The sequence below is a fragment of the Microcebus murinus genome, chromosome 8, assembly GCF_040939455.1.
Source record: "Microcebus murinus isolate Inina chromosome 8, M.murinus_Inina_mat1.0, whole genome shotgun sequence".
Taxonomy (NCBI): Eukaryota; Metazoa; Chordata; class Mammalia; order Primates; family Cheirogaleidae; genus Microcebus; species Microcebus murinus.
The window spans coordinates 81,336,955-81,352,236 of NC_134111.1; the positions used below are offsets into that span (position 1 = coordinate 81,336,955).

Consider the following 15,282-nt stretch of genomic DNA (forward strand, 5'->3'; position numbering starts at 1 on the left):
ATTATGAGGATTAAATCAATAATGCATGTGATAAGCTTTGTACAGTGTCTGGGTAATATTAAGCACTTAATGCTCATTTCATATAACTGTTGTTGTTTCTGTGTTAGAGATAGCACTCTAGCTTTCATAAAACACATTTCATGACTTAGGTATTTGAAAATTCTTCTCTTTAAATGGGTACTCATAATTAGTTGCTATATCTCCTTGTCATTTATTTCCTCAGTGTTATGAGAGTAGATGGGTGAATTAGGTCTAATTTCTCAGCATGTAACTGGTCTTCTTTAGCCTTAACTTCCATTTCCAGCCAATGTTATAGCAGCCACAGCAAACATATCAGAGTACAGAACATTCCATTAAGAGTGATAGTTAGTGCTTAGCTTCCCACGATGTTGTTTTATATGAATAATACGATGTCTAGAGGTGAAATTGGTTGGAGTGCTCATGACTCAGCCTCTTTTTCCGGGAAGTGACTCATTCCACATTTATAGATCTCTGATTTTGTGCCTTATACCACACTAAGTGCTTGGAACAAAAACATAGATTTGGTGGGTCACTGACCCAGAGCAGCCCACAGTTTCGGCAAGCAGGATATGCCATTCATTAAGAACAATATGGACTTACAGACAGCCAGTGCACTATTAATGATATACCTACCAGTCAAGGCAAAGTGTGATGAAATATACAATAATGTGGGGTGGCTAAAAAACCTAAATTTGGAGCATGTACTTTTGACCTTTGTAGATATGTTCTAACTTAATTATATCACCACAAATTTAAACTCTTTTTTGTTTTGTTTTAATTTTAGGATTTTGCTCTTTTTCATATCACATAAGATTGTACCCTCCATGAATAGGTCAGTTGCCTGATGAATACCTTCCCTCTATTATCCTGCCAGAAACTCAATGTGTCTAATAAAGCCTACCATCCTCTACTCTTGCTCAGCAACCTGATCTTCCTTCAGCTTACCCTATTTCTATGAATATCACAACCTTCCTGAGCATCTGTTTGTTTTAAACCATCAGAATTCTCTTATCTCCTTTTCTCTGTCTGTGCTTTTCATAGCCTATCAATCCCTAAATTCTGCAGGCTGTGCCTACTGTAATGGACTGAACTAAGCCCACCCCATTTGTATGTTGAAGTCCTAACCCCAGTTTGACTGTACTTAGAAACAGGGCTCTCAGAATGTAATTAAGGTTAAATGAAGTCGCCAGGGTGGAGCCCCAACCCAGTAGGATTTGTGACTTTGTAAGCAGAGGAAGAGAAAGAGATCACTAACCCCCCTTCCCCTGCCACCATGTCTTTCTTTTCTCCACCATGTGGGGGGACAGTGAGAAGGCAGCCATCCACAAGCCAGCAAGAGAGCCCTCACCAGCACCCAACCATGCTGGCACCCTGGCCTCAGACTTTTAGTGTTCAGAACTGTGAGAAAATAAATTTTCTGTTGTTTAATCTACCCAATATTTTGTAATGGCAGACTGAGCAGACTAATACATATACCTACTTGATAGCTCAAGCACTCTTTACTTTTTTTTTTTTTTATTAGAACATGATTTTTATTTCATCATATTATGGAGGTACAAATATTGTTAGGGTTACAAATATTGCTCATGCCCCCTCCCTCTCCCCGAAATGTCCAGTCCCCTGGTGATGTGCATCGTACAGGTTATGGAAACATACACCCCTTTCCTCCTACCCACTCCTGCCTGCCCACCACCTGCTAGAAAGTTTTTTTTGTTTTGTTTTGTTTAACATTTTGGTTACATTGTATATCTTTGCCTCTCCCTAAGAAGGGTTACAGTTATGCCCTCCCCCTCCAGAATGCTCATCCCATCCCTAAGATTGGGTCCCCCACCACCACCAAATCTCTGGTGGGTATTGCCACCATTTGAAAATCGAAGTTTAAATCAGTCAGTACCAATTTGATGGCGAGTAGATGTGGAGCCCATTTTCTAAGTCTTGTGTTGCCTCACTTTGGATAACAGGCTTAAGCTTGATCCAGGATAGCATAAATGGTGCTAGCTCACTGTCATTTCTTAGGATTGAGTAATATTCCATTGTGAGCATATACCACATTTTAATTATCCACTCATGAATTGATGGGCACCTGGGCTGTTTCCGTGATCATGCAATAGTGAATTGTGCTGCTATAAACATTCGTGTGCAGATGTCTTTATAATAGAATGTCTTATGCTCTTTTGGGTAGATGCCCAACAATGCTACTGCAGGGTCAAATGGTATTTCTATTTCTAGCTGTTTGAGGTGTCTCCAAATTCTTTTCCACAAAGGTTGCACTAATTTGCAGTCCCACCAGCAGTGTAGGAGTGTTCCTGTCTCTCTGCATCCTCGCCAGCATTTGTTGTTTTGGGATTTCTTGATATAGGCCATTCTTTCGGGGGTTAGGTGGTATCTCATTGTGGTTTTGATTTGCATTTCTCTAATAATTAGAGAGGTTGAGAATTTCTTTATATGTTTGCATGCCAATATTCTGTCTTCTATGGAGAAGTTTCTTTTCATTTCCGTCACCCATTTCTTGATGGGATTGTTTGATTTTTTTCTTGTTAATTTTTTTAAGCTCTAGATAAATTCTTGTTATTAGGCCTTTATCAGAGGTGTAGAGAGCAAATATTTTCTCCCACTCTGTGGGTTGTCTATTTGCTCTGTTGATGGTTTCCTTGGCTGTGCAGAAACTTTTTAATTTGATCAGATCTGATTTGTTTATTTTTGATGCTGCAGTGATTGCCTTGGGGGTCTTCCTCAAAAATTCTTTGCCTAGGCCAACGTCTGATAGGGTTTTCCCAACATCTTTTTCTAGGATTCTTAAGGTTTCATGTCTTAGGTTTAAGTCTGTTATCCATCTTGAGTGAATTTTTGTGAGAGGTGAGAGGTAGGGATCCTGATTTGCTCTTCTGCATGTAGCTAACCAGTTTTCCCAGCATCATTTGTTGAAGAGAGATTCTTTTCCCCAATGTATATTTTTGTCAGCTTTATCAAAGATTAGATTGCCGTATACTGATGGTTTCATCTCTGGTATCTCCGATCTATTCCAGATATCTATGCTTCTGTTCTTGTGGCAGTACCATGCTGATTTAACTATTATTGCTTTATAGTACAGTTTGAAGTCAGGAAGACTGATGCCTCCCAGTTTGTTCTTTCTATTTAAGATTGCTTTGGTTATACGAGGTTTTTTCTGATTCCATACGAAGTAAAGAATTATTTTTTCTAGATCTGTAAAGAATGCTGATGGTATTTTCATGGGGATTGCATTGATTCTGTAGATCACTTTAGGTAATATTGACATTTTAACTATATCGATTCTACCAATCCATGAACAAGGTAGATTTTTCCATCTGTTTAAATCTTCTGCAATTTCTTTTTTTTTAGTGTTTCATAGTTCTCCTTATATAAATCTTTTATATCTTTCATTAAGAATACTCCTAGATATTTAATTTTCTTTGGGACTATAGTAAAGTGTATTGCATTTTTGATTTGAGTTTCTGTTTGATGGTTCTTGGCATATATGAATGCTTCTGATTTGTGTATATTGATTTTATAACCTAACACTTTACCAAATTCGGTTATCAAGTCTAGGAGTCTCTTGGAAGAGTCCATGGGGTTTTCTAGGTATAATATCATATCATCGGTGAAGAGCGAGAGTTTGATTTCATCTGCCCCCACTTGAATGCCCTTAATACCCCTCTCCTGTCTAATTGCTATTGCTAGGACTTCGAGCACTGTGTTAAATAGGAGAGGAGATAGTGGGCACCCCTGTCTAGTTCCGGATTGAAGGGGGAAGGATTTTAATTTTTCTCTATTTAGGATGATACTAGCAGTGGGTTTGTCACAGATGGATTTGATAAGTTTAAGGTATGAGCCATCTATGCCTATTTTGTTAAGAGTTTTTATCATAAAGGTGTGATGGACCTTGTCAAATGCTTTTTCTGCATCTATTGACAGAATCATATGGTCTTTGTTCTTGATTTTATTTATGAAGTGAATTGCATTTATAGACTTGCGTATGTTGAACCATCTTGCATGTCTGGAATAAAGCCTACTTGGTCATGGTGAATTTTTTTTTTGATGTGCTGCTGGATCCTATTCGCCAAAATTTTATTTAGGATTTTTGCATCTGTATTCATGAGGGATATTGGTCTGTAATTTTCTTTTTTTGTTGTGTCCTTTCCTGGCTTTGGTATCAAGGTGATATTGGCTTCGTAGAATGAGTTAGGAAGGATATCATCCTTCTCAATGGTGTGGAATAGTTTCTGTAGTATAGGTATGAGTTCCTCTTTGTATGTTTGGTAGAACTCTGCAGTGTAGCCATCTGGCCCAGGACTTTACTGTTTGGGCAGGTTTTTAATTACTGGTTCAATTTCTGAGCTTGAGATTGGTCTAAACAATCTATTATTGAAAAATTATTGGGTAAAGGAAGAAATTCAGAGGGAAATCGAGAATTTCTTCAAACAAAATGATAACGGTGATACTTCTTACCAAAACCTGTGGGATACAGCAAAAGCTTACCTGAGAGGAAAACTAATAGCAATTAACGCTCACATTCAAAAAACAGAAAGCTTAGATACTGACAACCTAACGAATAAGCTCAAGGAATTGGAAAAAGAAGAGCAAACAATTTCCAATCCTAATAGAAGAAAAGAAATAACAAAGATCAAAGCAGAACTGAATGAAATGGAGAACAGAAGAACTATACTAAAAATCAACAAAACCAGAAGCTGGTTTTTTTAAAAGATAAACAAAATCAATGAACCTCTTGCTAGATTGACAAGGACCCAAAGGGAAAGGACTGTAATACACTCTTTACTTTTTAATTGACACTGTCTCTACCTGGATAGACTCTTCATGACCATTCACCTGGACTTCTGAAGGAGTCACCTAAATGGATTGTTCTCCTTTAAGCTCTCCCATCTTTGATCCAATCTGCACAATGTTTCCAGATTAAATTTCCTAATTATGCCATTCTTGAAATTAAAACCTTTAGTATGTGTCCTTCGATAGCTCAGTTGGTAGAGTGGAGAACTGTAAAACCTTTAGTGATTCCCTTTAGCTTACAAAATTAAATACATTTAATTATATAGCCTCCTCAGATTGCTTTTCAAGGTCATTACTCTCTATATAGACCCAACCTAGTTTTTCACCTAAATATTGTTCTTCTTGGGTGTCATACTCCAGATAGGTAGAACTATAGTATTTTTCTAAACGTCCCCTGGGCTTTGCTTCTTCTGTTACTTTTTTTCTGCTGTGTCCATTGTCTGAGTTGGTCTCCTTCCCAATCCATCTCCACCTATCAAAATCCTTTGCCTCTTTCAAGGACAATCTTAAATGCTACTTCCTCTGTGAATCCTTATCTACATAAAGGGATTTCATTTTTTTCCCCTTCTTTGATCTCCCAGGAACTCTTGGTATTTCTTTGTGACAACAAGCATTTTCTGCTTTTCATCATGGCATTTTGTGTTTTGGCTTTTATGCAACCACCCCTACCACACTAGATTCTAGCTAAGTAAACTCTTTAAGGGCAAAGAACATTAGATCCCCGAAATACTAGACAAAGCTTAAAAAAAAAAAGTACTCGCTATCTTAAAAATATAATTATACACGAAAGAAGTACTTAAATTTATTTTTTAATAGAATTAATTTTTAATGTTTTGTAACTGCAAAATCCCAACATTTGTTTCATAAATTTTAACTCAAGCAGTAGATTTTCTAATTACTCACTGAAGCAGTAACAGTTTCTGTAAATTAGAACTAAGTGTAACTTTAACAAGAGAGAACCAGCATTGGAAAAAGTTTGAAAAGTGGCTTTTTAGTTGACAATTGACCTTGACAATCCAATAGCTAAAATAACGTCTGCTATTTTCAACTTTTATTTCTTGTGAGATATAAATAGGCATACTTTAATTTTATATAGGTATAAACAGGCAAACTTTAGTTTGATATAACGTTATCTGACCATCTCTATGATTTGTAATATATAGACAGGAAATCATTTCTCACTAAAAAAAGAGAAAAAAGAAAAGCTTTAGCGATTAACTCTCAGGATTAATTTCTGATATTTCCCCTACCTTTTGGATTAGGAGAAAGAGACAGAGGATGGAGAAGTGATGCTTTTGGTATGCTGATAAGTTAAGCTGCCTGGGAGCAAATGCTGAGTCCTATTGAAAAGAATTTTATTTGTGTTATGCTTAGGGTATTGTTTAGCAAAATGCTACACAAAAAGTTTTGACCTGTGTGTTTGAAATGGCAGATGTTCACAGTGAGGACTGAGCCTTAGGGCAACATCAGTCTTCACTGTTCTGTGCCTAGTTGCTCAGTAACTGGGTTGGTTGGGGAAAAAAAAATCCAACGAGTTATTTACAAAGCAGCTGTTCTTGGCACTGCAAATGGAAGCGCTCCCCTTATGACAAGAAAAACAAGCAAACAAACAAAAGCCACAGAATAGCTAGCATGAGGCCACCAGGTCAAAAATGAATACCTCTTCTCCCTCAGAGCTTTATTTCCATTAAATATTTTTAAATAAAAATTTTAGGTGTACAATATGATGTTTTGATGTACATATACTATATATGGTGAAATGATTATTTTACAGTAGTGAAGGAAATTAACATATCCATCTCACATAGTTACCTTTTTTGTTGAGAACATATATCTACTCTTTTAGCAAATGTTTACTATACTTGCATTATTAACTATAGTCATGCTGTCCATTAGACCTCTAGACTTATTTATTCTATATTACTGTGACTTTGTACCCTTTGACTAGTATCTCCCTATTCTCCCAGCCTTCCCACAATTCTATACTCTGCTTCTATGAGTTCAGCTTTTAAGATTTCATGTTGGTGGGAATGAGATCATGTAGTATTTTTCTTTCTATGTCTAGCTTATCTCACTTAGCATAATGTCTTCCAGGTCTATCCATGTTGTTGCAAATGGCAGGATCTCTTTTTTTAAGTCTCAATAATATTCCATTCAGTATATAAGTATATGTAGTCACAATTTCTTTATCCATATGTCTGTTGATGGACACTTTAGTTGTTTTCATAGCTTGACTATTATGAATAATGCTTCAATGAACAAGGGAGTGCAGAAATATCTCTTCAAGATATGGACTTCATTTCCTATAAGTATTTACCCAGCAGTAGGATTGTTGGATTATACGGTAGTTCTATTTTTAATTATTTGAGGTACCTCAATACTGTTTTCCATAATGGCTGTACCAATTTACATTCCCACCAACAGTATACAAGTTTCTCTTTCCTCCACACCATCACCAACACTTGTTATCTTCTAAATGATACCCACCCTACCATGTATGAGGCAATATTTCTTTATGGTTTTGATTTGCATTTCCTTGGTGATTAGTGATTTTAATCACTTTTTCATATAATTTTTGGCCATTTTTATGTCTTTTTTGGAAAAATATCTATTTAGTTCCTTTTCTTACTTTTAAATCAGGTTGTTTTTAAAAGAATGTTAAAGATATCAAGATGTTAATCTAATGTGTCAAAGAGCAATTAGCAAGAAGTGGCAATGGTCAAATGTAAATTGAGGCTGAAAGCTTTGTATACAAACAAATGGGCAGTTCCATGTAGATTTTTCCCTGGCTCTGGGCAAGTTGCAAACCACTTTCTCTCTTAAGCCATTTGAGTCATTAAGTGACAGTATCATCCTGGGATTCATCATTCAATATGCATTCAATGGTTATGGAGCAGGTTTTGTGCTAGATACCAAACAAGATCCTAGGATAACAGCATCTCTCTCTCTCTCTCTCTCTCTCTCTCTCTCTCTCTCTCTCTCCTCTCTCTCTCTCTCTCTCTCTTTTCTTAATTGTAGTGACATATGTAGCCTACAATTTACCATTTTTAAGTGTACAGTTCTGTGGCGTTAAGTACATTCACATTGTTGTGCCAGCCATCACTTATTTTTCCTAAAGAATATTTGAATCTATAGCACAATCTCTTTTCAAATGCCTCCTTTTTCTTAGGGGATGATGACTGATAATCAACATAATTAAAATGCACATATATGCAGTACTGTACCCACTACTTGTTCTTTGTCTTTTATTGCCTAATGTTGATGTGTATGTACCATTTTAGCTACCTCTTGCACACATAATAGTGTATGTACACACTCAGCCACACGTGTACACACTCTGTGTTGAATCACTGTCCTTCCCACTCTCTTAGCAGTTTTTCCTCTTATTTCAGAAACATTTTTCTTTCTCTTTTTTCCTTCTCTTTCTTTTACTAGTCTTTTTATTTTAGATTTTTCCCACTTTATCTTTTCTTTTAATTTATGGAACAAAAATGAAAAAAAAACCCAACTATGTTTAATAGAGAGAGAATGTTCCAAACTTTCTCAGTGGATGGCTCCCTTAATATCTCAGTAATTATATTTTCAGGGTGCCCCAAGTCTAAAAGATATACCTCATGGTTCCATTTAATTAGCATAGTAAGTTTTAGGTCCTAACAACTTAGTAGCCTTTTTAAAAAAAATAATACACATAAATTGAAAGGAAAACTATTTTTATTTTATACCTAGACAGCCACAATTATTTCGTATTGGGATGTATGCCTATTGGATACTTCCCAGCCTTCAAACCCTGGAGTCACTTTGGACACTGTCGTCCTTATTTTTTATCCCACGTTGGTTTTCATGCAGTATTTGCTTTTATATCACAAACATCGTCAAGAACCTAACCTTTGCAAATCTATGACATCATTGAAGGAATGTAGCATGATCTAATATTAAAATTGTGAATTCAAGTTAATAATAGTTTGTGTGGTACATAACAGATATTGCTTTTTTTTTAATATAATGAAAACATTTCACCATTCCCTTGTGAGACACAGTTAGGTAACTATTGGTTTTATAGCCAAAAGATAATATTTGTATCAAAGAAAAATAATATTGGGTGTTTGAAGTTGAAGTAGACATACTAAAGGCATTAATCTTGGGAGTCCCCCATAATGCTCCCAGATTATTTTTCAAATTTAAATCTCCACAGATGTATCAACCTATCATTGCATTCTTGTGTTACAAGTTCATTTTTCTTAAGCATCTGCCCTTAGTATTAAAAATTAACTATTTCATATTCAATTGTTATTTTTGGTAGTTTATTAGTATTTTTTATATTATTTTATACTATTCTTTTCATAAAATAACTACTGTTTTAGGTTAATTTAGTTTTTGGACTTAGCCAAAGAGGACACTAGTAAAACATTCTTAACACGTAGAAGAACATATGCTATCTTCCAAAGAATTAACTTACAAACATACTTCTAGAATCTAACTTGTTTTTTAACTGGATACTTTGCCATAGATGCTCCCTGTGCAAGTCAAGAATCTCCGTTATTTATTTATTTATTTATTTTGAGACAGAGTCTCGCTTTGTTGCCTAGGCTAGAGTGAGCGCCGTGGCGTCAGCCTAGCTCACAGCAACCTCAATCTCCTGGCTCAAGCAATCCCTTCTGCCTCAGCCTTCCAAGTAGCTGGGACTACAGGCATGTGCCACCACGCCTGGCTACTTTTTATATATATATATTAGTTGGCCAATTAATTTCTTTCTATTTATAGTAGAGACGGGGTCTCGCTCTTGCTCAGGCTGGTTTCGAACTCCTGACCTCGAGCAATCCGCCCACCTCGGCCTCCCAGAGAGCTAGGATTACAGGCGTGAGCCACCATGCCCGGCCCATCTCCGTTATTTTGAAGTTGTTTTCTTACTATCTGTCCAAAAGACAGGTTGACTTTTGGCAAAGAAGTTTTTTGTCACTGGTTTGCTGCCTTTGTTGCTTTCATTTGACAATGTGCTTTTCCAAGTATTTATTTCTCAGGGTGTTTTAATGGTGAGGCTTAGCTGCATGAGACCATTGAAAAGACTGATAGTTTGTCACTGGAATTGTCTTATCTGACCTTTGCTACCTTTAGACTGATTGTTGATTCTGGATTAAAAATCTACAGACTGTCTGTGAATATTAGATAAGATTAAGGATCTGTCTTAGTCCGTATGGGCTGTCATGACAAACATATCAGACAGGGTTGCTTATAAACAAAAAAAATTTGGTATTCACAGTTCTGGAGGAGGAGAAGTGCAAGATCAGGATTTGGTGTCTGGTGAGGGTCTGCTTCCTGTTTTTCTGCTGTCCTCACATGGCAGAATGTGTGAGGGAGCTCTCTGTGGTCTTTGCTATGAGGGACTAATCCCACATTTTATATTTCTGAGGTCTCTTTTACAAGGGCATTAATCACTTTCCAAAGGCCCCACCTTCAAATATCATCATGTTGGGAATTAGGATTTCAATATGTGAATTCTGGGGGTTGGGGGGACACAAATATTTGGTATATAGCAGGATAAAAATGCACTAGTTTTATTATTTTTGATTTAACATTTTTCAGAAAAAAATGGTAGCACATTAGGAACAGAATACGTTAATTTTTTTGATTGTTTGAGAATATAAGCATAAGACTTCTACTTTAAATAAATAGAAACTGTTGAAAATAAAAACAGGATCTAATTTTGGTATTTAATACATGTATTTAAGCGAAATCTACAAAATATTTTTAAGTTTAGAGTTTTATTACTACATAACCGTTGTATGTTGCAAATGAAGGTGTTTCAGTCAGTGTATTTTCTTGGGTAAGGAACAAGTCACTTAACTTCTTCTGACTTTACCTTCCTCTTTAGTAAAAGAAAAGGCTAGAGATCATACAACTGATTTAACTTACTCAGTAGTTTTCTCTTTTTCTTTTAGATTTTATTGATCTGATCCAAAATATCTTTTGACTTCTGGCTGGAATTAAGGTCAGTGCTGTATTTATATCCATCATGAATAAACTGTAAATAAAATAAATGTATCTTTGGCCTTTAGATAGCTAGGTCAGAGTATTCTTGCAAAGTGTGGAAAAAGGTAAAATTTTATAGGAACTGAATACATTTCAAATTTGGCCCACTAGCAAACATGGTTCCCTAAGCAGGTTTGTTTTTACAGTTAGTATAATTTCTTTGGTTATTGAATGTTGAATTTATTTCATCTTCATCTTACTAGCTGAGTTTTGATTAAGGAAAAGATTCAATTCTAATTCACTTAATTAACAGAAATATTAAAGTAATTACTTCTTTGGAAGGCTGGCTAACATTTTAAAGAATGATCAGCTGTCGGAATTTGCAGGAAAACACTTTTGAATTCCTCAATTTGGTACTCATAGAGAATGATTTCCTAAGGAGGGTGGACTTGAAAAAGTGTTTGTCAAACACAAATTTCAATTAATTAGCAAAGTGTTAAGATGTCATTCCTTTTGTTCTGTTTTCTCATTAATTGGCTTTTATAGGAGACCCCAAACCAGCTTAACTGAGTATAGAGTAATAACAGAGTATTAGAGAGTCCTCACATCAATAGGCTTGCAATTTCATTTATCCTGTTTTTTTCTCTAGAACATGCGTTCAGATTTAAAAATAAAATAAAAAACTAACCTGTGAATGAAATGAGGACTTTTGTTGCTCATAAAAGAGCAAAATTCCAGGCGTTCTAAACTTTTTATATAGGCTTTTGATTAATAATTAACATAAAGGAAAACATTGGCTTTTCATTTACCCTTACACGATTAGGAATTTTCCCTTTAAAGCCTGTATTTAACCCTTCAAATTGCAGTGTCTAAAATATAGCAGTCAATATGTACCTTTTTTGGCCTTAATACATATACACACTCCGATGAAAGACTACTATTATTTCTCTTTTCAAGTAAAAACGGTACTTTCCTATCTTTGAAATCTGTATGGAATGAAGCAAATGGAGTATGTTGGAATCATGCCTATAGAAAATTGGCAACTTAATAAAGAAAAAAGGTGAAATGTCTATAAGTGTTGGTTTAAGTATATTTATAAACTGTGTTATTTTATTATGTGTTGATACAATTTGGGATCAAATTTTTGAAGACACTTAACCTGGCTTGCTCTTCTATTCATCCCATGGTATATACTATATAAATTTGTGTACATTTAAACATACAATTTCTTTTATGACTTTTTTGGACTTTTTCTACTTTTTTTGTCCCTGCCAGCCCCTACCCCATCCACCTGCGAAGCAGAAATTACAAGTAGAATGAGATTTTTGCAAAGTATACATCTGTGAATCAGTAATATTTTCAAGGCACTGGGTTAAGTTTGAATTGTAAATTTTCATTTTAATTAGAAGTAAATCCCTCCCTTCTCTTCTTTAATTAGAAATAAACTCTTCCCTTTCTGAGTTTTGTTTTATAGTTGTATATGGTCAACATGGCAATTTGAAATTTCATTCTGCTTTGGCCACTTTTCAGAAAGAAAGAACACTAAAAAGAAATAAGATTTTTGTTAGATTAAAAAAAAAAAACTGGAACAATGATGCACAAAAATGTTTAATCCAAACCCCTACCTATCTTCCACATGGAGAGTTTCTTTTGCAGGATTATGAACATAGAGTGTGTTTAGTCAGTATGACTTACCTATTTTGAAATAAATATATCAATGAACATATATAGAGTATATATATAAATAGAAACATACTTAAACCACTCTCATTACCAGGTCTTCTCACTTGAAAATATGTAGTTTAATACAATTGGTATTGTTTTTACTTTCTGACTGAGAATAAAAAGATTATTAAATTTGCTAATCAGTTATCTAAATCATATTTTGTAACAGCAGCTACATATAGGAAAGCTTTAAAAATGTATTAACTAACCAGAAACAGCTATATTCTCAACACAAATATTATGTAATGAAAATTACCATTCTTTTCTTGACTTGAGCTAAGTTCTTTCAGTTTAGGAAAAAATAGTTTCTCTCACAGAAAAAGCTTATTTTTCTATAATAATGTTAGAGAAGCAAAATAATTAGTGTTGCTAGATAAAAGTGAGCTATAGATAGTGATATATAAAATAAGATATCAGAAATGGCATTGTAATATTTCATCAATTCTAAAATGCATATTTTTTCCACATTAAGCTATGTAAAATTAAATGATGCTATAGTTAAATTGACAGCATTTTTTTCCTTTCTTGGTGATGAATGATGTGTGCCTTATAATGGATTGTGTCTTAGATTCTATGAAACATAATATTATTAAACTTAGAGTGGAAAAATATTTTAATCCCCTAAAGTTACTACAAAAAAATCCAAATCAGAATGTGATCCAGAAACTAGGGCAGTAGACTTGGCAAAGATTCTTAACAACATTTTAGCCACACTTTTTGCCTTAAAAAAATGTGTATTGATTTTCTGATTTATTTATTTTTCATTATTATTAATACTGCTACCATCATTTTGGTATATTTTCCTCCAGTTTTTATTGTGCTATGTTTTCACAAAATTGATGGTAAATTTTGTATTGTATAACTTTCAGTTACATGAAAATGTGATTTTTAATGACTGTATAATATTTTGTCTTATGGATATTCCATTATTTATTTCACCATTTATCAATTGTTGGACAGAGCATTTCTAAAATATCATTATTAATGAATAGCACTGCTATAAATAGCCTTCTACTAAAACATTTATGTCCACTGCTGACATTATACTTAGTATCAATTTGTAGAAGTGGAATTATAGCGTGTGAAATTAGTATATTTGAGGTGATTGACATGTACTTTGTGAGTGATTTCCAGAATTATTGTATTAATGTGCACTTCACTGATAGCATATGCAGTCTGAATTTCACAATGACAAAGCCAACATTAAAATTAGGATTTTAAAAATTGTTCTCAATTTGATAAGTAAATAATGGTTTCTCATTCTTTTAATAATTTAACATAAAATAGAAAACAGTTGCTTATAATGGAATAGTCATGGGTCATTAAAAATATTAATTGAAACATCATAATTTCCTTTTAGATAGAATAACTAGGTAATGTTAATTTTCCTTGGCACTGTCATTCTCAGCTTGGGAAAACTGAGCTTTTGCTATTGAAGCAAGAGACAAGAATTAGAAGCTAAATGATTTTCACTCTTATAAAGACAGATGATAATGTTAATTATATTAATTATAGTCTTATTGAGAAAGAGGTTGAGGACCCTGAGGAATGGTACAAGGGAGACAGTTTTTAATAGAGTCATCAAGTTTACTTACAGTGGTAATATTGCTCAACAAGTAATATGAGGTGCAATAGCTTTTCTGGGAGTGTGTGAAATACTTGAGAAGAAAAGAATTAAGATTATTTTACAAATCTGAAAGAAGTGAAAGGTTATATTACTTGTTAGCTAATGTTTAGATTTTATGAATTTCTCTCCTCAATACTTTAAAAATATTTAGAGTATTTTTTATATAGTGATGCCTACTATCTTTTAGTTGGATTTTTGTAAAACCAAAAGTTAAAAAGAAAATATCGTATAGAACCAGTTGCTATCTTTTATCCATGTTTCTTCTTCATCCTATAAATGAACATTTCTCTTTATCCTTCCTCTAAAGCAGTCAGTACTTAGCATGTATATTCCTTGGAGACTCAATTTCCAACCCCACCTTACCCCAAACCCAAAGAGGGATTGTGTTCTTGGGACTGACACCCAGTGCTGAGGAATTGTTGCTTTACATAAGGCTTTCAATGCTGTAAGACACCCCTTGCCTTTGCAATTGCTTTTGACTATATTCAAATGTTCCTACTGCTGTTGGTTGAAGCACAAGTATTTGAAAATAGATGAATTTATGGTTTCATAGTGATTAGACTCCTTATAAAGGTGATTTCTTATGATCGAATCAATAAAAATGATCTATTACTTTTCAGAGCCCTGATTTTGATCCCATGTTCTAGAACAGTCTGGATCCTACACTTCTTTTCTACCTGGATCTGAGCCTGCCTCCCAATTCTAATTTATCCCCCTGCCTTGACTTCTGTTGCCTTCTGTGCCTCCAAACTGCTGAGCTCCTGGCAGTGTTTCTCAGTCATTCTCTGTGATTTTATTATCTGTAAAATGGGAACAAAAATAACGTATACTTCATTTCAAGATTAAATGAGATACTATATTGTGAATTTTAAAAATGGAGGCTCTCAATCCACTTTTAGAACCTGTATCAAAATAATGCTGATTACTCTGATTTGATTATTAGGCTTTGTATACATGTATCAAAACATTATATCATATTTTATAAATATATTGCAAGTACAGTAAATAAATAAATAAATTTCAATAAACAAAACTTCTAGAACAGTACCTGGCACATGGGGATTGCTAAATAAAAGAGTGTGTTTGCTCCATTGAGCCTTAAAAACAAACAAGTAAGCAACAAAATAGCTGCTATCAAA

The 15,282-nt window shown here is 34.3% G+C and overlaps 1 protein-coding gene across 4 annotated transcripts in view; it reads left to right on the forward strand.

The window, feature by feature from the left end:
- Positions 1–15,282, forward strand: part of MAP2 (microtubule associated protein 2) — a 278,816-nt gene that overhangs the window by 56,402 nt on the left and 207,132 nt on the right. For 3 of the 4 annotated variants that reach the window (XM_076005881.1, XM_020288234.2, XM_012751467.3), the window contains exon 2: positions 10,761–10,810. The exons of the other annotated variant lie outside the window; for it this stretch is intronic. The gene's annotated coding sequence lies outside the window, so the exon portion shown is untranslated. The remainder of the gene's footprint in view (positions 1–10,760; positions 10,811–15,282) is intronic. 4 annotated transcript variants of the gene reach the window in all.